Source organism: Artibeus jamaicensis, unplaced genomic scaffold (assembly GCF_021234435.1).
Source record: "Artibeus jamaicensis isolate MK-2021 breed Jamaican fruit bat unplaced genomic scaffold, CSHL_Jam_final contig_414, whole genome shotgun sequence".
Taxonomy (NCBI): domain Eukaryota; kingdom Metazoa; phylum Chordata; class Mammalia; order Chiroptera; family Phyllostomidae; genus Artibeus; species Artibeus jamaicensis.
This window is the reverse complement of record NW_026521822.1, coordinates 4,496,442-4,519,266: the sequence shown is the minus strand read 5'-3', so window position 1 is coordinate 4,519,266 and position 22,825 is coordinate 4,496,442. Positions and strand designations below refer to the sequence as shown.

Sequence of the window (22,825 nt, the reverse complement as noted above, 5' to 3'; positions counted from 1 at the left end):
CTTGTTCTTTTTTTTATGCTGCATAGAACTTCATTGTGTAAACGTACCATATTTTATGGATCCATTCATATGGGCACCTATCCATTCTGTTGGGCACCTGGGTTGCTTCCAACCCTTGGATATTGTAAATTGTGCTGCTATGAACATTGGGGTGCAAACACCAATTTAGGATTGGTGTTTCAGGGTTATTAGGATATAATCCTAGCAGTGGAATTGCTGGGTCAAAAGAAAGATTCATTTTTAGCTTTCTTAGAACATTCCATACTGTTTTCCACAGTGGTTGTACCAGTCTGCAATTCCACCAACAATGGACTAGGGTCCCCTTTTGCCCACAACCTCTCCAACATTTGTTGTTTGTTGCTTTGTTTATGATAGCCATTCTGACTGGTGTAAAGTGGTATCTCATTGTGGTTTTAATTTGCATCTCTCTGATAGCTAGCAATATTGAGCATCTTTTCATGTGTCTCTGGATTCTCTGTATGTCCTCCTTGGAGAAGTGTCTGTTCAAATCCTTTGCCCACTTTTTAATTTGTTTAGTTGTCTTCTTAGAGTGAAGTTGTGTAACTTCTTTGTATATTTTAGAGATTAAACCCTTGTCTCAGGTATCATTGGCAAATATGTTTTCCCATACGGTTGGTTCTCTTTTTATTTTAACACTGTTTTCTTTAGCTGTGCAGAAGCTTATTTTGATAAGACCCTATTTGTTTATTCTTTCCTCTATGTCCCTTTTTCTAGGGGACATATCAGTAAAAATGTTGCTGTGTGAAATATCTGAGATTTTCCTGCCAATGTTCTCCTCTAGGACTTTAATGGCGTCACAGCTTATATTTAAGTCTTTTATCCACCTTGAATTTATTTTGGTGTATGGTGTAAGTTGGTGGTTGAGTTTTATTTTTCTGCATGTAGCTGTCCAGTTCTCCCAACACCATATGTTGAAGAGGCTATTTTTACTCCATTGTATGTTACTGCCCCCTTTGTTGAATATTTATTAGCCATAGAGACTTGGGTTGATTTCTGGGCTCTCTGTTCTGTTCCATTGGTATATATGCCTGTTTTTATGCCAGTACCAGGCTGTTTTGATTGCAGTGGCCTTGTAATACAGTTTGGTATCAGGTATTGTGATCCTTCCTACTTTGTTCTTTCTCAAAATTGCAGCTGCTATTTGGGGTCATTTATGGGTCCATATGAATTTTTGAAGTGTTTGTTCTATGTCTGTGAAATATGCCATTGTTACTTTAATAGGTATTGTATTGAATCTGTAAATTGCTTTGTATAGTGTAGACATTTTGATGATGTTAATTCTTCCAATCCATGGACATGGTATATGTTTCCATTTGTTTGTGTCTTCCTTGATTTTTTCTTCAATGTTGTGTAGTTTTCTGCATACAGGCCTTTTACCTCCTTGGTTAGGTTTATTCCTAGATATTTTACTTTTGTTTTTGCTATATTGAATGGAATTTTTTTCTTAATTTCTTCTTCTGCTCTTTCATGGTTGTTATACAAAAATGCCTTTGATTTCTGGATATTTACTTTGTATCCCACTATTTGCCAAATTCATTTATTACATTGAGAAGGCTTTGGGTAGAGTCTACAGGCTTTTCATGTACACTATCATGTCATCTGCAAACAGTGACAGTTTTGTTTCCTCCTTTCTAACTTGGATGCCTTTTATTTCCTTTTCTTGTCTGATTGCTGTGGTTAAAACTTCCAATACTATATTAAATAGAAGTGTTGAAAGTGGACAACCTTGTCTTGTCCTTGATCTTAGTGGAAAAGCTTTTAGTTTTTGCCCATCGAGAATGATGTTGGCTGTAGGTCTCTCATGTATGGCCTTTATTATATTGAGGAATGCTCCCTCTATTCCCACTTTGCTGAGTGTTTTTATCATGAACTGGTGTTGTACTTATCAAAAGCTTTTTTGAAATCTATTGATATGATCATGTGATTTTTGTTTTTGCTTTTGTTTATGTGATGCATTACATTTACTGATTTGCGAATATTGCACCATCCTTGCATCCCTGGGATAAATCCCACTTAGTCATGGTGTATGATCTTTGTAATGTATTGTTGGATGCGATTCACAAATATTTTATTGAGGATTTCAGTGTCTATGTTCATCAGCAATATTGGCCTGAAGTTTTTTTCTTTGTTGTGTCTTTATCTTGTTTTATAATTAGGGTGATCCTAGCTTCATAAAAAAAAGTTTGGAAGTCTTCCATCATTTTGGATTTTTTGGAATAGTCTGTGATGAATAGGGGTTAGCTCTTCCTTAAATGCTTTGTAGAATTCTCCTGTGAAACCATCTGGTCCGGGGCTTTTGTGTGACAGGAGTTTTTTGATTACTGCTTCAATTTCATCTGCTGTTATTGGTCTGTTCAGGTTTTCTGCTTCTTCTTCACTGAGTTTTGGAGGGTTATATTTTTCTAAAAATTTGCCCATTTCACCTAGGTTTTCAGATTTCTTGGCATACAATTATTCATAGTAATTTCTTACAATCCTTATTATTTCTGTGGTGTCAGTTGTAATCTCTCCTCTTTCATTTCTGATTATGTTTATTTGGGTCCTCTTTTTTTCTTGATGAGTCTGCTTAAAGGCTTGTCAATTTTGTTTATCTTTTCAAAGAACCAGCTCCTGGATTCACTGATCCTTAGAACTGTGCTTTTCCTTTCTATGTCATTTAATTCTGCTCTGATCTTGGTTATTTCCTTCATTCTTCTTGCTCTGGGCTGTCTTTCTTGTTGTTCCTTAAGTTCTTGCAGGTGTAGGGTTAGTTTGTTTGTTTGCAATGTTTCTCTCTTTTTTAGGTAGCCCTGTATTGCTACAAACTTCCCTCTCAGGACTGTCTTCACTGTGTCCCATAAGTTTTGGGTTGTAGTGAGTTCATTTTCTATTGTTTCCAGAAACTTTTATTTCTTCCCTAATTTCATTCTTGACCCATACATTGTTTAATAGCATGCCATTGAATCTCCATGATTTTGGATGTTTTGGGATTTTTTCCTTCAGGGTTGGTTTCCAGTTTCAGTCCCCTGTGGTCAGAGAAAATGCTTGGTATGATTTCAATTTTCTTGAATTTGTTGAGGTTTGTTTTGTGTCCTGTCATGTGGTCTATCTTTGAAACTGTTCTATGCACATTTGAAAAGAATTTGTATTTAGGTTCTTTGGGATGAAGGGCTCTATATATATCAGTTAAGTCCATTTCATCTAGGGTGTTGTTTAATGCCACAATATCTTTGTTGATATTTTGTTTGGAAGATCTGTCCATTTTTGACAGTGGGGTGTTAAAATCCCCTACTATAATTGTGTTGCTGTCAATATCTTTCTTGAAGTCCTCTAAGATTTTCTTTATGTACTTGGGCACTCCTATGTTGGGTGCATATATATTTACAATGTTTATGTCTTCTTGGTGGATTCTTCTCTTGAGTATTATGAAGTGACCTTCTGGGTCTCTCTTTAAGGACCTTTTTTGATGTCATTTTCTCTGATATGAGTATTGCTACCCCGGCTTTTTACCCCTGCCAATTTGCTTGGAAAATTTGTTTTTAGCCCCTCACTTTTAGACTGTGTAGGTCTTTTGTCCTGAGGTAGATCTCTTGTAGGCAGCAAATGTGTGGGTCATGCTTTCTTATCCAGTCTGCTATTCTATGTCTTTTGATTGGAGCATTTAGTCCATTTACGTTTAAGGATGTTACTGATAGATACTTATTCATTGTCATTTTTACATCTGAGCTTCTCATTTATTGTCATTTGTATGCCTTTCTCTCTCTTTTCCTTCCTTTCCTTAAAGCAGACCTTTTAGTATTTCTTGCAGAGCTGGTTTGGTGGAGGTGTATTCTTTTAGACTTGTTTTGTCTTGGAAGCTCTTTATTTGGCCTTCTATTTTGATTGAGAGCCTTGCTGGGTAAAGTAACCTTGGTTGCAGGCCTTTGGTTCTCATTACCTGGAATATTTCTTGCATTCTGTTCTTGCTTGGAGTGTTTCCATTGAGAAGTCAGTTGCTAACCATATTGGGACTCCCTTATAGGTTACTTTCTTTTTCTCCCTTGCTGCCTTTAAGATTCTCTCTTTGTCTTGAAATTTTACCATTTTAATGATGATGTGCCTTGAAGTGGGTCTCTTTGGGTTCCTCTTGATTGGGACTTTCTGTTTCCTGGATTTGTGTGACTTTTTCTCTCATCAAATTAGGGAAATTTTCCATCACTACTTTTTCAAATAGATTTTCTATCCCTTGCTCTTCTTCTCCTTCTGGTATCTGTATTATTCAGATATCATTATGTTTTATATTTTTCTTGCATTTCTCTTAATCCTTCTTCACTGTTTCCGAGTCTCTTTCATTTCTTGCTCTTTCTGGGTGTTTTTTTCTACTTTGTCCCCAATTCACTGATCCTATCTTCTGCTTTATCAATCCTGCTTTTGATACCTTATACTGTGTTCTTCAGCTTTGAAATTGTATTCTTCATTTCCTCTTGGCCCTTGCTGATAGTTTCTGTTTCCTTTTTCATGTTGATATAGTATGCTGTGAGTTCATTATAGTTCCCCTGTAGTTTCTGGTAGCTCATTGTGAGCACTTTGAACTTCCCGATAACCAGTGCTCTGAATTCAATATCTGATAGCTGATTTGCCTCTATTTCATCTAGCATTCTTTCTGAGTCTTCCTCCTTTCCTTTCATTTGGGGATTGTTTCTCTCTCTTTCCATTGTTTTTGAGACTCTTCTTGTTAGCTTCAGCTTCTTAAATTAATTTGTTCTGGTTTCCTGGGTTTATGGTGTGAACTTCTGTGGTATAATACTTGTGAGCTCTGGTGGTGTAGTCTCCTTGATCTCCCAAGCTCACTGGTCTTTGGCTGTCCTTTACACTGGCTCTGTGTTTGTCTTTGGGTTTTTGTTGTTTTGAGGTCTTTCTTTTTTGGTTTCTTCTCACCAGCTGCTTAACTGACAGTCCCTCTGTCCACCACCTGTTTTAATTTGTTGTACTAGTGAGGGCAGGTTGTGTTGAAGCTAGTTCTTCTATGTGTACAAGGTTTTAAGGATTCTTTTTTGCTCTTATTCAGTTGTTTGTACTGGGTAGGTTTCTCCACATTTAGTTGTATTTCCAGATAGGTCTTAAATTGAGGTTTGTGTGGTTTCTATTCCCTCCTTCACCTTCTTCTGTTGTTTTCTGTTGCTTGTTCCTTTGTTGTTGGGTTTCCTCTTCCAGTAGGTATCCTGGTGTTCACCGCTTCCTCCTACACTTTTTTTGTGATCAGTTGGAGGGGGAGGCAAAATGGTTTGTGATAGCAGGAGAGTATTCTATGATATTTACAGTAGCAGCCAGTAGAGAAGAGATAGGAGATCTTTAGGCTATGTATAGTGATAACCGTACTCTTCAACCAAAATAACCACTTTGAGGAAACGATGGAGAGAAGATAAGACTCTTGTTGGTGAGGGAAGGATTGTGAGTTGGCTAGAAAGCAGTGAGGTTGTGGGAGGTCAGATTCTGAAGTAAGGTGAGAGTAAAGGATAGTAAATAGATTTAGTGTGTGAGAGAATAGAGTTAACCACTACAGTAATAGAGTTCAGGAAACTGTGAAGTGGGCTAAGATCCGGAAGGGGTGTTGTGAAGTATTTACAGTTGTATAAAACAGCCATTATTTACAATAATATTAGAGCAACAATCACATGACAGAATCTATTTGATCTGGATAACATGAATAGGGGGTATAGAACTTTGGGTAGTGTGCTAAAAGAACACAGGTGACGTGAGGTATGGAAAATTAGCAATACATTGTGGAGGAGAGAACAGGGGAAATCTGTCAAATGATGCAATATAACCAGCCAAGCAAAGTAGAGTATACAGAAAGAGGAGGAATACAAAAATACTATTAAAATAAAAGATGTAAGAATAATGAAAAAACTAATATAAATATGCAGTAACTTGTAGTTTCTCTGCTGTAGCAAAGTGAGATTGTCTCTCTGTCTCTACTGTTGGGATGCCCCCTCTTTGTGTCCAGCTCTGGTCTTTTCACAGTTCCAAGTTTTTTGTCTTACTTGTGGGTGAAAAAAAAAGGCAGGAGAAGGGAGGAAGAAACAATAAGTTTCAAAAAAAAAGGAAGAAGGAATAAAAGAAGAAAGAAATAAAGAGGAAAGAGATATTGAAAGATAAAACAATAATAAAATGAAAAAATAAAAGATTACTTAAAACAAAAAACATCCACCATACACACATATCTTGTTGGTTTCCAGTTGGCCGAACCAGTTTTTCTGGTCTTGCTGGCTGCAGCAGGCTGAGGGGCTTTCTCCCTTCTCCATGTGTACCCATCCAGTCTCATGAGTACTCTCCCAAGAATTAGCCTGGCACCTCTCCCCAATGCCCCACACAGGGGATCTATATCCTCTTCAGAACACTCTTTCCCCAGGAGTCATTGCAGTGGGCTGGGCTGTGGGCAGGGACGCTGCAGGTTTGGGTGCAGACCCTTCCCAGTGCTATGGGGGAATGCAAAGCCTTCTGCCCAACCTTGGGATCACTGCCAGGCTGGGTGGGGAGTAGGCCAAGCTGCTGTTGCAAGAGGATCCCCCAAACAATTTACTTTTCAAGAGATTCCTTCCACTGAAGCCTGCCAAGCACAACCCAATTCTCTAGCCAGACTGGTGACTATCAGAGTGGGGGCCTGACACTGCACCTCTCAAATCTCCCAAGCTAGCGACCACAGACTCCCAGGGTGATCACAGCATCTTTGTCCTTATTCCCCTCTCTGCAACCTCAAGCAATCAGGTCTCTTCTGGGGTTGCCCAAACATTGATTGGACGGGGACAGAGGGAGCTGATGACCCAGGGTCGCTCCTAAGGGCCCTGTGGCAGGCCCAAGGCTCCCAAAGAGTCTGCCCTAGACCCACCAGGTACTGGGCATGGGCCAAGGCTGCTGCCACCCTGGTCTCCTAGCTGGTCCCTGGGACCCTACTGTCCTGCAGCCGTTTACTTACTGTCTGATTTTTCAGTGTCTGCTATAATTTCTGGTCTCTTATTTTCGTATATGTTAGGGAACTGTTGGCTGTCTGTTCTGTTCCTCTGTAGATCAGCCAGGTTTTTCTCCCATGTGTAGGGGGAGATGGAATCTGCTCCGTCTTACTCCATTGCTATCTTCCCTCTAAAAGCCTGAATCTTATAGCTTTAAAAGACTGTTTCAACTCATATACCATCCATGATAGTTACTCTTTTTCTTCCTTTCAGGGTGTAGATGTGAGGTTTGAGACACAGTGAATGCCACATTTTGATTGCTACTAAAAATTCATGAATAGAGTCAGGATTTTGGAGTAACAATTTGCACACTGAGTATTGATTATCTGTGTAAGACCACAACTGGCTTTTTTAAAACTCCCTCACAAAGACTTCCTTTTCTTTCAAATCGCCAATAAACATTTTCTAATGTAATTCTGAGGAGCTCATTAGAGGATGGCGTCTCAAACAGGAGGAAAACCCACAAACATTTTACTGATATTGGATCATATGTAATTCTTAGAATAGCAAGGAGCCCTCTGGTTCCTTTTTGTTATTTTTGTCATAGTGGTAAATAAGTCTGGAACATTTTACTGGTGAGGCAAGAGTCACTTGAGATATACTGTTAAATTTGAGGGGTGGAAATACATCATATAAACAAGTGGTATAACACAGCACACATTTTTTCTGCAAAAGTAGTCTCCTTGCATGAGAATTAGATATATACCTACAATAAGAGGGCATAGTGACCTATAATTTTTAATATTACATTCTTGTATTTTTTATTATATGCTATTTTTCAACTAGTAGAGGAACATGGTCTCATAAAGCTAATATGTATTCTCCCATGTTTATAGAGCTAGTAGTGCATTTCAGAGAATGAGGAAGTATGAGAAGTCAAATGTAACTTGGTGTCCTGTGCACAAAAGAAGACAGGGCAGAGGAATCACCATTTTTTTACACATCTGGCTTAGGAACTGTGTCATAAAGCTTTAAATAATTAAATAACACAAGATAAAGAATGCTCTTGATGTTATCATTTCTCCATAAATGTAGCCTTTTTATAGATCATAAATCTTATCATGTAGGGTTTTTCACTTTACTAGAAAACAGAAAAAAAAGCCCTTTAATCCAGCTCCCATTTTCAACTCTGCACTGTGTGTGTTTATCCACCAAGGTGGATAGTTAAGTGTAATCCACTATAACAATCCAGATACTTCTACTTAGAATTGTATCTTTAAGTCATGCATTATTCTCACTTTGTTATTAAGTAACCTCTGAATTAGGGAATTCAATGTATTCTCATGATAAATTCAAAGAAAATAGAAATGAAGGAGAATTTGTTTTTCCATGGGCCATTTGTATTATATTATGGTAAATGTCTCAAGAGATCAAAGCCTTAAGAAAACTTTTTAGGAGACCAAAGACGGTGGAAAAGTAAGTGGAAACTACATTCACCTTCTCCCAGGACCAATCTGGAATGATAAATAAATTGTAGAGAAATCATCCAAAACAACCAACTGAACACTAGGTGGAGAGAAGCCTAATAATGAAGGACAGACAGAGGAAACCACATCACCACAGCTAGACAGGTAGGGAGTATAGGAGGTGTGAGAAGGCTGGCTGGGCTTCCACAGGTGGCAGATGAAGTTCTAGAGATATTTCAGTGGCTGGGGGTTCCCCCTGAGAAGTGTGGGCTGTAAACCCCAAACTGGGCTCCACAGCCTATAGCACCAAAGCCAGAAAGAAATTCAGGTAACATCCAGCTATGGGTTTCTCTCTGCCAGGGAGAGATGGCTGAAGATGCAGAGAGCCTCTTAAAGGGCCAATGCACAAAATTTTGTTTGCAGCCATTTACCCTGGGCCCAGGCAGATGGAAGGCAGAGTGGACTAAAGACGCTTGAGGAGTCTGGGGCTAGTGGCTCTGGGGAAAGATACAAAGGAAGAGCTACAAGGATCCCTGTGATGAGTCATTCCCCATACTGTAGAAACCATCTTTCTCAAGCAAAGCACTCCTCTCCAACTGGCATCAGCCTGAGGGGACACAATAGCCAACCCCACAGAAATTACTCTGCTCCACCAAGTGGTGCTTAAACCAGACCACTGATTACACCTTGATTAGATTAACAGATGAAAGTCTGATGGCTGGTTAGTTTAACATGTAAGGTGGAAAATACAAAGAAGCAGGCAAAATAGGAAGACAAAGAAACAGACCTCAAATGAAAGAATGAGAGAATTCTCCAGAGAACTAAATGAAATGGAGGCAAGCAATTTATCAGATAGAGCATTTAAAGTACTGATTATAAGGATATTCAACAGCATGAAAAAAGACATAGGAAACATAAAAGAACCAGTCAGAAAGAAAGAATGCAATATCTGGGATAAATAATGCATTAGAAGGAATAAATAATAGGTTAGATGATAACAACATCTGCATCGTGGAATACCAGAAGGAGAAGACAGTAAGCAAAGGATTGAGAACCTATTTAAAGATGACTGCAAAATTCCCTAATCTGGTGAAGGAAAAAGTCACACAACTCCGGGAAGCTCAGAGAGTCCTAAACAAGTAGGACCTAAAGAGGTCTACACTGGGACACATCATAACTAAAATGACAAGGCTTAAAGACAAGGAAAGAATCACAAAAGCTGCAAGAGAAAAGTAGGTAATCACCTACAAGGGAGTACCACATAGAATGGCACCTGATTACTCAAGAGAAACATTTCAGGCCAGAAGGCAATGGCATGAAATATTCAAGGTGATGAAAAGTGAAGACCTACAACCAATGCTACTTTACCCAGCAAGGCTATCATGTAAAATAAAGGAGAATAAGGAGCTTCCCAGACAAGAAAAAGCTAATGGAGTTCAGTAACACCAAATCAGTCTTGGAACAAATGTTAAAGGGATTGCCTTAAGCAAAGGAGAAAGAAAAAATAAATAAACAGAGAAAACAATCTAATAATAAAATGGCACTACATATGTATCTATCACTAATGACCTTAAATGTAAATGGCTTAAATTCTCTGACCAAAAGACAGGGGGTAGTTGGATGGATAAGAAAACAAGACAAATATATGTGCTCCAAGAGACCAATCTCAGATCAAAAGATACACACACACCAAAAGTAAAGGGTTAGAAAAAGATATTTCATGGAAATGGAAAAGAAAAAAAGTTGGTGTAGCAGTACTTATATCTTACAAAATAGATTTTAAAATTGATGCTACATTAAGAGACAAAAAAGGACTATAAAACGATAAAGGGAATAATATAAAAAGAAGATATAACCTTAGTAAACATTTATGCACTCAACATAAGAGCACCTAAATATATAAAGCAAATTGTGATGGAGAGATTGACAGAAATTCTGTCATAGTTGCAGATTTTAACACACCATTGACTTCAATGGATAGATCTTCCAGGCAGAAAATCAACAAGGAGATAGCAGTCTAAATGACACACTAGAATCAAATGGATTTAATTGATATATTCAGAGCATTTCACTGCAAAGCAGCAGAATGTACATACTTTTCAAATGCACATGGAACATTTTCTGTGATAGACCACATGTCATAATTCATTTCAGAAGACTGAAATAATATCAAGCTTCTTCTCTGACCACAATGCTTTGAAACTAGAAATCAAGAACATTGAAAATCATGCAAAACATGGGAGATAAATAACATGTTATTAAAAAATGAGTGGGTCAAAAATGAGATCAAAGAAGAAATCAAAAGATACCTTGAAACAAATGAAAATGAGGACACAAAAATCCAAATCCTGTGAGACACTGGGAAAGCAATACTGAGAGGGAAATTAATAGCAACTCAGGCTTATCTCCCAAAATAAGAAAGAGCTCAAATAAATAATCTAACTTTATACTCAAAGAAACTGGGAAAGCAACAATAAATAAAGCCCAAATTGGGTAAAAAGAAGGAAATAATAAAGACCAGAGATGAAATACAGACTTAAAAATGATACAAAAGATCAATAAATCCAAGTCCTTCTTTGAAAAGATTAACAAGATTGACAAACCTTTAACCCGATGAATACAGAGAAAAAGAGGAAGGACCCAGATAAATAAAATCATGAGTGAAAGAGGAGAAATAACAACTGAGACCAAAAAACCACAAAGGATTGTAAGAAAATATTATGAACAATTATATGCCAACAAACTGGACAATCTGGACAAAATGGATAAATTCCTAGAAACATACAATCTTCCAAAACTAAATCAGGAAGAAGCAGAGAACCTTAGTAGACCAAGTACACCCAATAAAACTGAAGGAGTAACCAAAAAACTTCCAATAAACAAATGCCCTGGACCAGATGGCTTCACAGGTAAATTTTACAAAAAATTCCAAGAAGAACTAACACTTTTCCTTCTCAAACTATTCATAAAATTCAAGAGGAGGGAAGACTCCCAAACTCATTTTACAAAGCCAGCATTATCCTAATTCCAAAAGCAGATGAAGACACTATAAAGAAAGAAAATTACAGAGCAATATCCCTGATGAACATAGATGTTAAAATGCTTAACAAAATATTAGCAAGCCAAATATAGCAATGCATCAAAAAAATCATATGCCATCATCAAGTAGGATTTGTTCCAGGATCCTACAAGGATGGGATGAGGTTGGGCTAACATTTACAAATCGATAAATGTGATACACCACATAAACAAAATAAAGAAAAAAACACGTGGTCAAATGCAACAGAAGCAGGAAAAACATTTGATAAAAACCAGCACCCATTTATGATAAAAACTCTCAGCAAAGTGGGAATAGAGGAAATATATCTAAACGTAATAAAGGCCACATATGACAAACCCACTGCCAGCATCATACTCAATGGGCAAAAACTATAAGCATTTATCTTCAGATTAGGAACAAGACAGGGATATCTCCTTTGACCTCTCTTATTAAACATACTACTGGAAGTCCTAGTGCAGCAATCAGAAAAGAAGAAATAAAAAGCATCCAAATTGGAAAGAATAATATAGAACTGCCTTTATTTGCAAATAACATGATACTGTACATAGAGAATGCCAAAGATTCCACCAAGAAAGTACTAGAAATTATAAATGAATTCAGCAAAGTAGCAGGATATAAAATTAATATCCATAAATAAGTTGCATTTTTATAGGCCAATAATGAATGATCAGAAAAGGAAATTAAGAAAACAGTCTCATTTACAATTGCTTCAAAAATAATAAAATAAACCTAACCTTTCACTGCCCACACTAACTAAGGATGTAAGAGACCTGTACACAGAAAATTATGAGAGAGAGAAAAAAGAAATTGAAATAGATACAAATAAGTAGAAGCACATACCATGTCCATGAGTAGGAAGAATTAACATCATTAAAATGTCCACACTACCCAAAGCAACCTATAGATTCAATGTAATTCCTATTAAGATTCCAATGATGTACTTTACAGAACCAGAAAAAATATTTAAAAAATTTATATGGAACCACAAAAGGCCCTGCATAGCAACAGTGATCCTGAGAAAGAAGAACACAGATGGAGGAGTCACACTACCTAATATCAAACTACCACAAGGACACAGTAATCTAAACGGCCTGGTATTGGTATAAAAACAGATACATAGATTGATAGTACAAAACAGAGAGCCCAGAAATAAATGCACACCTTTATAGCCAATTAATATTTGACATAGGAATCAAGCACACACAATGGGCTAAATATAGTTTATTCAATAAATGGCATTGGGAAAATAGGACAGATACACACAGAAAAACGAAGCCAGACCATCTTCTTACACCACATACAAGAAAAAAATTCAAAATGGATTAAAGATCTAAATGTTAGACATGAAATAATGAAAATCCTAAAAGAAAATATAGACAGCAAAATCTCAGATACTGCTCATAGAATTTTTAAAAAGATTTCATTTATTTATTTTTAAAAAGAGGGAGAAAGAGTGGGAGAGAAACATCAATGTATGGTTGCCTCTCATGCACCCCCCACAGGGACCTGGCCTGCAACCCAGGAATGTGGCCTGATTGGGAATCCAATTGGCAACCCTTTGGTTCACTGCCCACACTCAATCCACTGAGCTGCACCAGCCAGTGCTCATAGAATGTTTTTTAATTGGATATATCTCCCAGAAAAGGGAAACAAAAGCAAAAATAAACAAATGAGACTACATCAAAAAGTTTTTGCACAGCAAAGGAAAACATCAACCAAATAAAAAGAAAACCCACAAAATGGGTGAACATATTTGCCAGTACATCTCATAAGGGGTTAATATCCAAAATTCATAAAGAATGTACAAAAGTTGACCAGGGCAACATGGCAACAGAGTAATTTGGAGCAGATTCCAGTTCCTGGTACACAAGGGAGAGAATCTTGTCTGATCAGTGGAGGAGAAGCACAGGCAGCTAGCAGTTACTCAGCATATATGAAAATAAGGGATCAGAAGTCTTGACAGTCACGGAGGATCCAGATGGAGTAGGTGGAAGCGGGGAACAACAGGATAACCAAAAGAGACTGCACCACTGAAATTCACAGGTATTATAACACAGAGGTTCACACCATAAACCCAGGGAGTCAGAACAGATCAATTTAAGAAGCTGAGGCTAACAAGAAAAGTCTCACAGACAATGGGAAGACAAAGAAACAATCCCCAAATGAAAGAAAAGGAGGAACCCTCAGAAAGAATGTTAGATGAAATAGAGGCAAGACAGCTATCAGATACTGAATTCAAAGCACTGGTTATCAGGAAGTTCAAAGAGCTCACAATGAGCTACCAGAAACTACAGGGGAGCTATAAGGATCTCACCCCAAGTTATATCAGCATGAAAAAGGAAATAGAAACTATCAGCAAGGGATAAGAGGAAATGTAGAATACAATTTCTGAATTGAGGAACACAGTTGAAGGAATCAAAAGCAGAATTGATGAAGCAGAAGATCGGATCAGTGAGTTGGAGGACAAGGTAGAAAAGAACTCCCAGAAAAAGCAAGAAAAGGAAAAGAGGCTCAGAAAGAATGAAGAGGGATTAAGAGAAATGCAAGACAATATGAGACATAATAATATCCGAATAATAGGAATACCAGAAGGAGAAGAAGAAGAACAAGGGATAGAAAACATATTTGACACAATAATGAGGGAAAACTTTCCTACTTTGATGACAGGAAAAGGAAAACAAATCCAGGAATTACAGAGAGTCCCAATCAAGAGGAACACAAGGAGGCCCACTTCAAGACACATCATCATTAAAATGGCAAAATTCCAAGACAAAGAGAGAATCCTAAAGGCAGCAAGGGAGAAAAAGGAAGTAACATACAAGGGAGCTCCAATAAGGTTAGCTACTGACTTCTCAATGGAAACACTCCAAGCCAGAAGAGAATGGCAAGAAATATTCCAGGTAATGAGAACCAAAGGCCTGCAACCAAGGCTACTTTACCCAGCAAGGCTCTCAATCAAGATAGAAAGCCAAATAAAGAGCTTCCAAGACAAAAAGAAGTCTAAAAGAATACACCTCCACCAAACCAGCTCTGCAAGAGATGCTGAAAGGCCTGCTTGAAGAAAGGTAAAGAAAGACTGAGGGGAACACAGGTACAAAAATGTTAATAAATAAGTACCTATCCATAATATTAAATGTAAATGGATTAAATGCTTTAATCAAAAGACATGAAATAGCTGAATGGATAAGAAAGTATGACCCACACATATGCTGCCTACAAGAGACCCACCTCAGGACAAAAGACCAACACAGACTAAAAGTGAGGGGCTGGAAACAAATCTTCCAAGCAAATGGACAGAAAGAGAAAGCCAGGGTAGCAATACTCATTATCAGACAAAATAGACTTCAAAAAAAGGGCCATAAAGAGAGACCCAGAAGGTCACTTCATAATACTCAAGGGAAAAATCCACCAAGAAGACATTAACATCATAAATATATACGCATCCAACATAGGAGCACCCAAATATATAAAGAAAGTCTTAGAGGACTTCAAAAAAGATATTGACAGCAACACAATTATAGTAGGGGATTTTAACACCCCACTGTCAAAAATGGACAGATCTTCCAAACAAAATATCAACAAAGATATTGTGGCATTAAACAACACCCTAGATGAAATGGACTTAACTGATATATATATAGCCCTTCATCCCAAAGAAGCTAAATACACATTCTTTTCAAATGCACATGGAACACTTTCAAAGATAGGCCACATGATAGGACATAAAATGAGCCTCAACACAAATTCAAGAAAATTGAAATTATACCAAGCATTTTCTCTGACCACAAGGGACTGAAATTGGAATCTAACCCCAAAGGAAAAAAACCAAAACAACCAAAATCATGGAGACTGAATGGCATGCTATTAAACAATGACTGGGTCAAGAATGAAATCAGGGAAGAAATCAAAAAGTTTCTGGAAACAAATGAAAATGAATTCACAACGATCCAAAACTTATGGGACACAGTGAAGGCAGTCCTGAGAGGGAAGTTCATAGCAATAAAGGCCTACCTAAAAAAGATAGAAACATTTCAAACAAACAACCTAACCCTACACCTGCAAGAACTCAAGAAACAACAACAAAGACAGCCCAGAGCAAGTAGAAGGAAAGAAATAACCAAGATCAGAGCAGAATTAAATTACATAGAGACTAAAAGCACAATTCTTAGGATCAATGAATTTAGGTGCTGTTTTTTTTGAAAAGATAAACAAAATTGACAAGCCTTTAAGTAGGCTCATCAAGGAAAGAAGAGAGAGGACACAAAAAACACAATCAGAATGTATAAAACTTAGTACCAAGAATACTAACTACCCAATTAAAAAATGGGCAAAGGACCTGAACAGACACTTTTCCAAAGAGGATATAGAGATGGCCAATAGACATATGAAAATACATTCAATGTCACAAATAATCAGAGAAATGCAAATTAAAACCACAATGATATATCATTTCACACCTGTTAAAGTGGCTATCATCAATAAATCAACAAACAACAAGTGCTGGAGAGGACATGGAGAAAGGGGAACCCTTTCGCACTGTTGGTGGAAATGCAGACAAGTATAGACAGTGTGGAATGCAGTGTGGAGATACCTAAAAAAATTAACAATGGATCTGACTTTTTACCCAGAGATCCCACTTATGGGAACATATCCAAAAAAACCAAAAACATTAATGAGCACCCCTATGTTCAGTGCAGAATTATTTACAATCACCAAGGTATGGAAGCAGCACCAGTGTCCATCCATAGATGAGCGGTTAAAACAACTATGGGACATTGACACAATAGAATTCTACTCAGCCATAAAAAAGAAGAAAATTTTATCCTCTGCAATAGTATGGATGGGCCTGGAGAACATTATGCTGAGTGAAATAAGCCAGTCAGAGAAAGACAAATACCATATGATTTTACTCATATGTGTATCTAATGACAAACTCAACTAACAAGGAAAAGAGAAACAGACTCATAGGTATAGAGAACATATGACAGACTGGCAGGAGTGGGGGGTTATGGGGTGGGGGAATTGAGCAAAAAAGCAAAATAGGACTCATGGACATGAACAACAGTGTGGTGATTGCAGGGGATGGGAGGTATAAGAAAACTAAATACTAGTGAAAAATAATACCATAAAGATTAAACAAAAAAATATATAAACAAAAGGAAAAGACAAGAAATTAAAAAGAAAAGAAAAAGAAGACTTTTATGGGAAAAAATTCCCAAACTTCAATAGTTTCTAAGTAATTTTCTTTTAATTTATAAGTTCACTAGACACTTTGGAAAGATCCAGAGAAATAAAACTCATCAAGTCATTTCCTTCCTCTCTGCATACATAAAGGATGAAGTAGAGGCCTCCGACAAGTGAGGGAGAAGATAGAAATGCTAATAAAGGAGAGAGGCAAGGGATATCTGACTGAGGGGAGAAAGTTTCAGTCAGGGACCTATGAGCTCCCCAAAAACTGATCCTCAAATTTCTGTAACATGGAGTACAGAGTTGAAACCAGGAGGAATGGTGAAAAGCCAGTGTAAAAGGACTTCCTTTTTTATTTATATTTTTCAGTTTTTGCTCAGATTTCACATTTTCTACCTGCTTTTCTCCCAGGGACTACACTAGTACCTTTACAACATCAGCCCCACTATTTTATCTGGGGTCCAGGTCCTGTTTTCTCCCTGAATCTCCAAAGTTGTCCTCTCTCTGCCATTTCCCTGCACCGAGTTTTGAGATTATCTTTCCCAAAGTCTTTTCCCGTATCAAACAGTAGTGGTCTACCTAAGCACTAAACCAGAAATTCTGGTTGTCTAAAAACAGCATATGCATGTTAGTGTGGGTTTAAACAGCTAAAAATATAAATATGAACCCAGAGTAGAGATATGACAGAGCCAGGGTCTACACCCAGCACCATCCTTCATTCAACTCTGCCAATTTCAGTATTTTCAATTCTAAGTGAGAAGTTTATAGTCTGGACAGTCCTGGTCCTCCTCTGCAAGGAAATGCAAAGAAGGTCTGAGTCTGCTTATCACAATGACTGAGGACTAAGAAACCAGGGCTATTACCATTCTAAAACTGATGGGATGGTCTTATATCATAAATATCTATAGCGGCAGTGCGAAACTCCAATAGGTAATTTTTAATGTTCCTTCAATGAGTCTGACCTCTTAAACTTAAGTGGAATATACAGAAGTTAGGAGACTTGGACAAGAGCTGAGAAATTTGGGATTAAACAATTTTACAGAAAAAAATTTAAAAAAATGAGTTTATTCTCCTGAGAAGAAAAAGGATGACCCAAGTTTATAATGGGGTACTCTGACTAATAAACTCTCCATGAAGAAAAAATAATGGAAATTGACATCATAGGAGGTCATCATAGGAGGTTAGGAATTACTTAGGCTTTCTTGACAACAAGGTCTAAGAAAGAAGAATCTATATCAAATTTCAAAAAAAACTGAGTATGTATAAAGGTTTAAAAACAAATAGATTCTCATTGGTTTTGGAAAATTTAAGCAGGATCTGGGTTGTAAAGTAGGAGGAATATTTAGATAGTTTCGCAAGTCCTTCCCAGCCCGTCTGTTTCTATGGATACACTTATTAGGTTTCTACATACTACAGTATTCCACAAAATAGACAGAAGGGAGTGTTGAAGATGGAGGAACAAGTTCCCACCCACTCTCATCCTTGATATGTACCACATGTCTCACACCTCAAAGCTTGTCAATCATGAGGTCCCACAATGAAGGGTGCAGTGGGAAAACTGGAATCTAGCCAGCACTGCAGTAAAATCTACTGTGATTTTTCAGTAGAAACAAAAGAGAAAAAACACTCTAAATGGCTATTAGGGGAGAAAATATTTGTCACCATCAACAGAATAAAAATTCTACCAAATGAAATAAATGCTTGTGGAAAAAGATGTGTCATTCCAGGGAGAGTACTGTGTTCCTTTTCCATTTACGTTTTGTCCACGCAGTGTACCAAGCTGTATCTGCTCTCCTGTTTATTTTTCCATCCATAAAAGATGCATGGATTGAATATATCCTTTGGTAGGTCTTTTGTCAGAAAGCACTTTAAAAATAAAAGTGTCTTACTTGTACTATCTCAACAGCAAAACATGTACTTCTAAAACTGGTTCTCTAGCAAGCTTTTTCCTTGAGTAAACAACAGTATTGTTAGTGATTTTTCAAGCTGTTAATATACACACATTAAAAGAAACAACAACACCAACCCTGTTCTACCATCATAAATCATAGGGTGAGTAGCCCTTGGAAGAACTAAGTGAAAGAATTCTGGCCACTGAGACTTTATACTTAAAAAAAGTCATAATGATAATACTAGTTGCCATTAACAAATGCAGTTTTGATTTTCAATGTTTCAAAATATAATTCATCCACAAGGCTTTAACTATTATAATTGAAAGTATTTAATAAAGTCTGATATATGTGGACATGTAGTAAAAACTTATTGAGTCTGTTCAGTTAGAATCTATGAATGCAGAAATAAAATTTGTTTTAAGCCAATGTGGAGGATATTTTATTTCTAATATCCTTGTAACATCCCACAGAATATACTTACAATAAGTATGAGAAGTAGCATATCAAATTTCTTTTCATTAATAACCATCTTCCAATGAAATTAAGTGATTATAACCAGTGTAAAATCTACTTCCAGAGTTCTTATTGCAATAGAGTAGGACTACTAATCCATTTTTAAATATCCCTCAAAATTAATAATACCATTGGTGAGAGAAATGGAAAAAATAACACAAACCTTAAAAACTCCAGCAGATCAGAAGAAAAATAATGTTCTTTGGGGACTTGGGTGAAACCATGTATTCACAAAAGTCTTTGAAATGGAAGCCGTTCACAGAGGAAGACCCCACAGAAGACAGTGTGGCTTTGACATACCAGGTGATTCTGGAAGGAAAGAAAAGCACACCATTAGATTATGTCCAAGGTACCACTGCTGCCAGTCTCAGCCTTCGTGGTCAGAAAGCAGTGTATTAGCACTTATTGCTATTATTTTTAAAATGGTATTAAATTCTGTTAATTTATCCCTCCCAATCTCCTTCTGTATCACTGGCAGAGAGGAGAATAATAATCTTTTAGCAGTTTTCAGAAATTTCTAAATGTCAGAAGTATTTTACTAACTAAGCAAAATCTGCTTTTCTCCTTATCTCAGCAGGCCAGGACTGCGACTGAGGATGGAGTATGAGTCCAAGGGAGCAATACTAGTATTTACTGTGTGCCTACATGCTGCAAGGCATTGTGTAAGGGGCTTCATATACATGGGCACTTGGATCTAAAGAACAGCCTTGCAATGTTAGAGTGCTGGTTTCATTTTTCAGAGGAGAAGACTAAAGCACGGTCAGGCTTAGAACCTGAGACTAGCAAAGCCCAAAAGCTCAGGTGTGGCTCTTTCCCTCATTTCACCCAGTAGCTTCTGTGATTTAGAAAACTATTTCATATCAGAATTTATAAGAGAACAGATAATGTTGCAATATACTAAATTAATTAAGAAATTTTTCTTAATTTGCTTTATTACTTATTTTTTATCAGATCTTGTCTTATTCAGCCGACACCCACAGAAATACAGACACACAGTTATAAGCAGAGCATTTTGCCACCCACTTCTTTGCCTTACACAAAGAGAGACTTTTTGGAAACCCAGGAACTCCTTTGTACTACAGGGCAGTTTGTGTGCCGAGTTCCATCTAGGACAGCAGCACAAAAGTTTAGCCTTCCCACAGTCCCTTCACATGACCCACAGTCCCTTCACTGTTTTGGTGAAAAAGAGCCCCTTCTTTTCCCAGAGCTTTTCTTGATGGAGTAAGAAATGGAACCACACCTTCTGTGGATATCACTGAATGAATGATACTACTGTGTCTGCTCATGGCCATCTCCATCTGAACAGCTGAGTGACTGAGCTAGGCTCAACAGGGTTCAATGTAGAGTTCTATTCTCTCCTTTAGCCAAATATCTATGTGTTGTAGCTGGTTCCAGTGTCCACACAGCCAGCCTCCCAGGTCACCCTCCACAGGATGCCCCAGCAGCCACTCCTAAGGTATGTCTCAGGGTCAGTGCCCACTAATTAATCACTTCAAAATTTCTCTTGAAGTTTCAGCTTTTAATGCCACAGACTTCTGTCTGGATCTTGGAACTTTTAGCTCACATCCACACTGCGCTTAGGAAGGCTACAGAATGATGGAGTGGAAGGTCACACATAACTTTTAAAATTTTTTATTTTCTTCTATTTTTGGCACCAAGAGCTTGTCATGAATAATAAACAGAGGGAAAAACTGCTAGTATTTTCAGAGTTGAGCAGGTGTGTAACCTAGGATTATCACACTGCGGGGGGAAAATAGGGCCAAACACAGCCAGTTTATCCTTGCATAAAAGAAGGAGAATAGCATGCTGAAGAGTAGGGAAAAGAAGCATTTGGAGAGTAGAATCTAACCCAAATGACAGGAATACAAAATAAATGTAAATTTGTCTTAAAACCTCATAATAGAATTCTGTTTTTTTTATACCACTTAAAGGAAAATTTCATGTTTCATGCCTAAACTTGTAGACCCCTTTTCCCATAAAATCTCAATGGCAATGTTTAAGTACTCACCCAGCCACTATTTATTACATACTTATAAGTCAATTAATTAGTAAAAAATTCCAAGAATACTAAAATAAACAAGATAATAATCTTTACCTGAAGCATCTACTACCTTGGAAGGGAATACAACTAGGATGTCAAATATAAGAAAGTGGTATTAATAATTATTTGAAAGAATGGGGTCTGGTCCAGGCTGCCAGAGAGTGTTCCCACTTTATCTCTTACAAACTAACTATATGACCAGGAACAAGGTACTTAAACTATTTAACCTCAGCTTCTTTATCTGCAAAATGCAGAAATGATACATTTATGGTGCAGGTTGTTGTGAGCATTAAGTAAAATAACCAATGTAAAGTGCTTCGTCCAGCCTATGGTACATCATAAGAACTCATCAAATATTAGGAAGACATGGTAGTATTGATGTATAATAGAACATGATGATGTTGGTGAGGCTGCAAGTACTGGTGTATAGAAATAAAATTGATATTTTTATATTGACCTTGTATCTTGAGGTCTTGATAAATTAAATCAACATATTTTTGTTAACTTTAAAGAGATTTAGATTCCTTAGGATTTTTCTAGATATATAATCATGTCATTTACAAATAGAGATAAGGTAATTACTTTGTCCTTTCCAATATGTAACATTTTAAAATATATTTTTAGTTAATCCCATTGCATTGAGTAGGACATCCAGACAATATTAAACAGAATTAGTGAGAGTAGACACCCATGTCTTCTCCCTCGGAGAAAAACATACATTGCCTCAATATTGTTAGTTGTAGGTTTTGCATAGATACCCTTCTACTTCTAGTTTTGCTGACAGCTTTTATCATTATTAGGTGTTTTTTCAAATGCTGTCTCTGAGTCTACTGAGATAATTGTATGATTTTTATCCTTTATTCCACTAATGTGGACTGAGTTTTTGAAAATTAAAGTATACTTGCATACCTGGAATAAATTCAGTTTGGGCATGATGTATCATTGTGTCTATGTAACTGTGTTATATTCCTAATTGTGAGTTGTTTTGTGTCTATTGTCATGAAGGATATCAATGTGTAATTTTCTTATAGTGCCTTTATGACTTGGTGTTATGGTTATACAGATATCAGAAAAATGTCTTGAGAATTGTTGTCTATATTTTCTGTATTTGCTAACTATCAGTATTCTTCCTTCCTGAGAAGTTTGAAGAAATTTACTAGTGATACTATCTGCAACTGGAATTTTCTTTGTGGAAAACTTTCAATTACAAATTCAATTAATTAAACAAATACAGTGTTATTCCTATTTTCTATTTCTTCTTGTATCAATTTTAGTATATCTTACCTCACTAAACAAGAAATTCATCCATTTCATCTATAATGATTTTTTTTGTCTCTTACTGCTCTTCACACTCCTAATAACGATTTTTGCACTCATGTCTTTTCCTTTCTACTTCACTTGACTAAATTCTATCCATCTCTCTGGGTCTCCTTTCTTGGTATATTTCCCAAAATGACATTTTTATCTTCTTCTGTTAGCTTCTACAGCCCTTACTAATTTAATCTTGTGCTGCCTTGTACTTTTATCTTTTATTCATTTATTCCTGAAAATAGATTATGGAATCTTTTAATGTAAAAATTATTTCTTAAACTTCATGGTCACTCTAGCACCTGGCATAGTCTTTAACATTAAATAAATATTTATGAGATTATTGATTTGTCCACCCTGTGGGTTAATTTAACTATCTATTGTGGATGAGCTTAGACCATCTTATAGGGCCAGAAAGCATGGAAGTG

General features: G+C 36.9%; 1 protein-coding gene across 1 annotated transcript in view; it reads right to left on the bottom strand.

Annotated features, from left to right (window-relative positions):
- The window catches only part of ENOX1 (ecto-NOX disulfide-thiol exchanger 1), a 700,008-nt gene that overhangs the window by 325,602 nt on the left and 351,581 nt on the right, over window positions 1–22,825 (bottom strand). The window contains exon 4 of the mRNA XM_053665398.1: window positions 19,212–19,357. The gene's annotated coding sequence lies outside the window, so the exon portion shown is untranslated. The remainder of the gene's footprint in view (window positions 1–19,211; window positions 19,358–22,825) is intronic.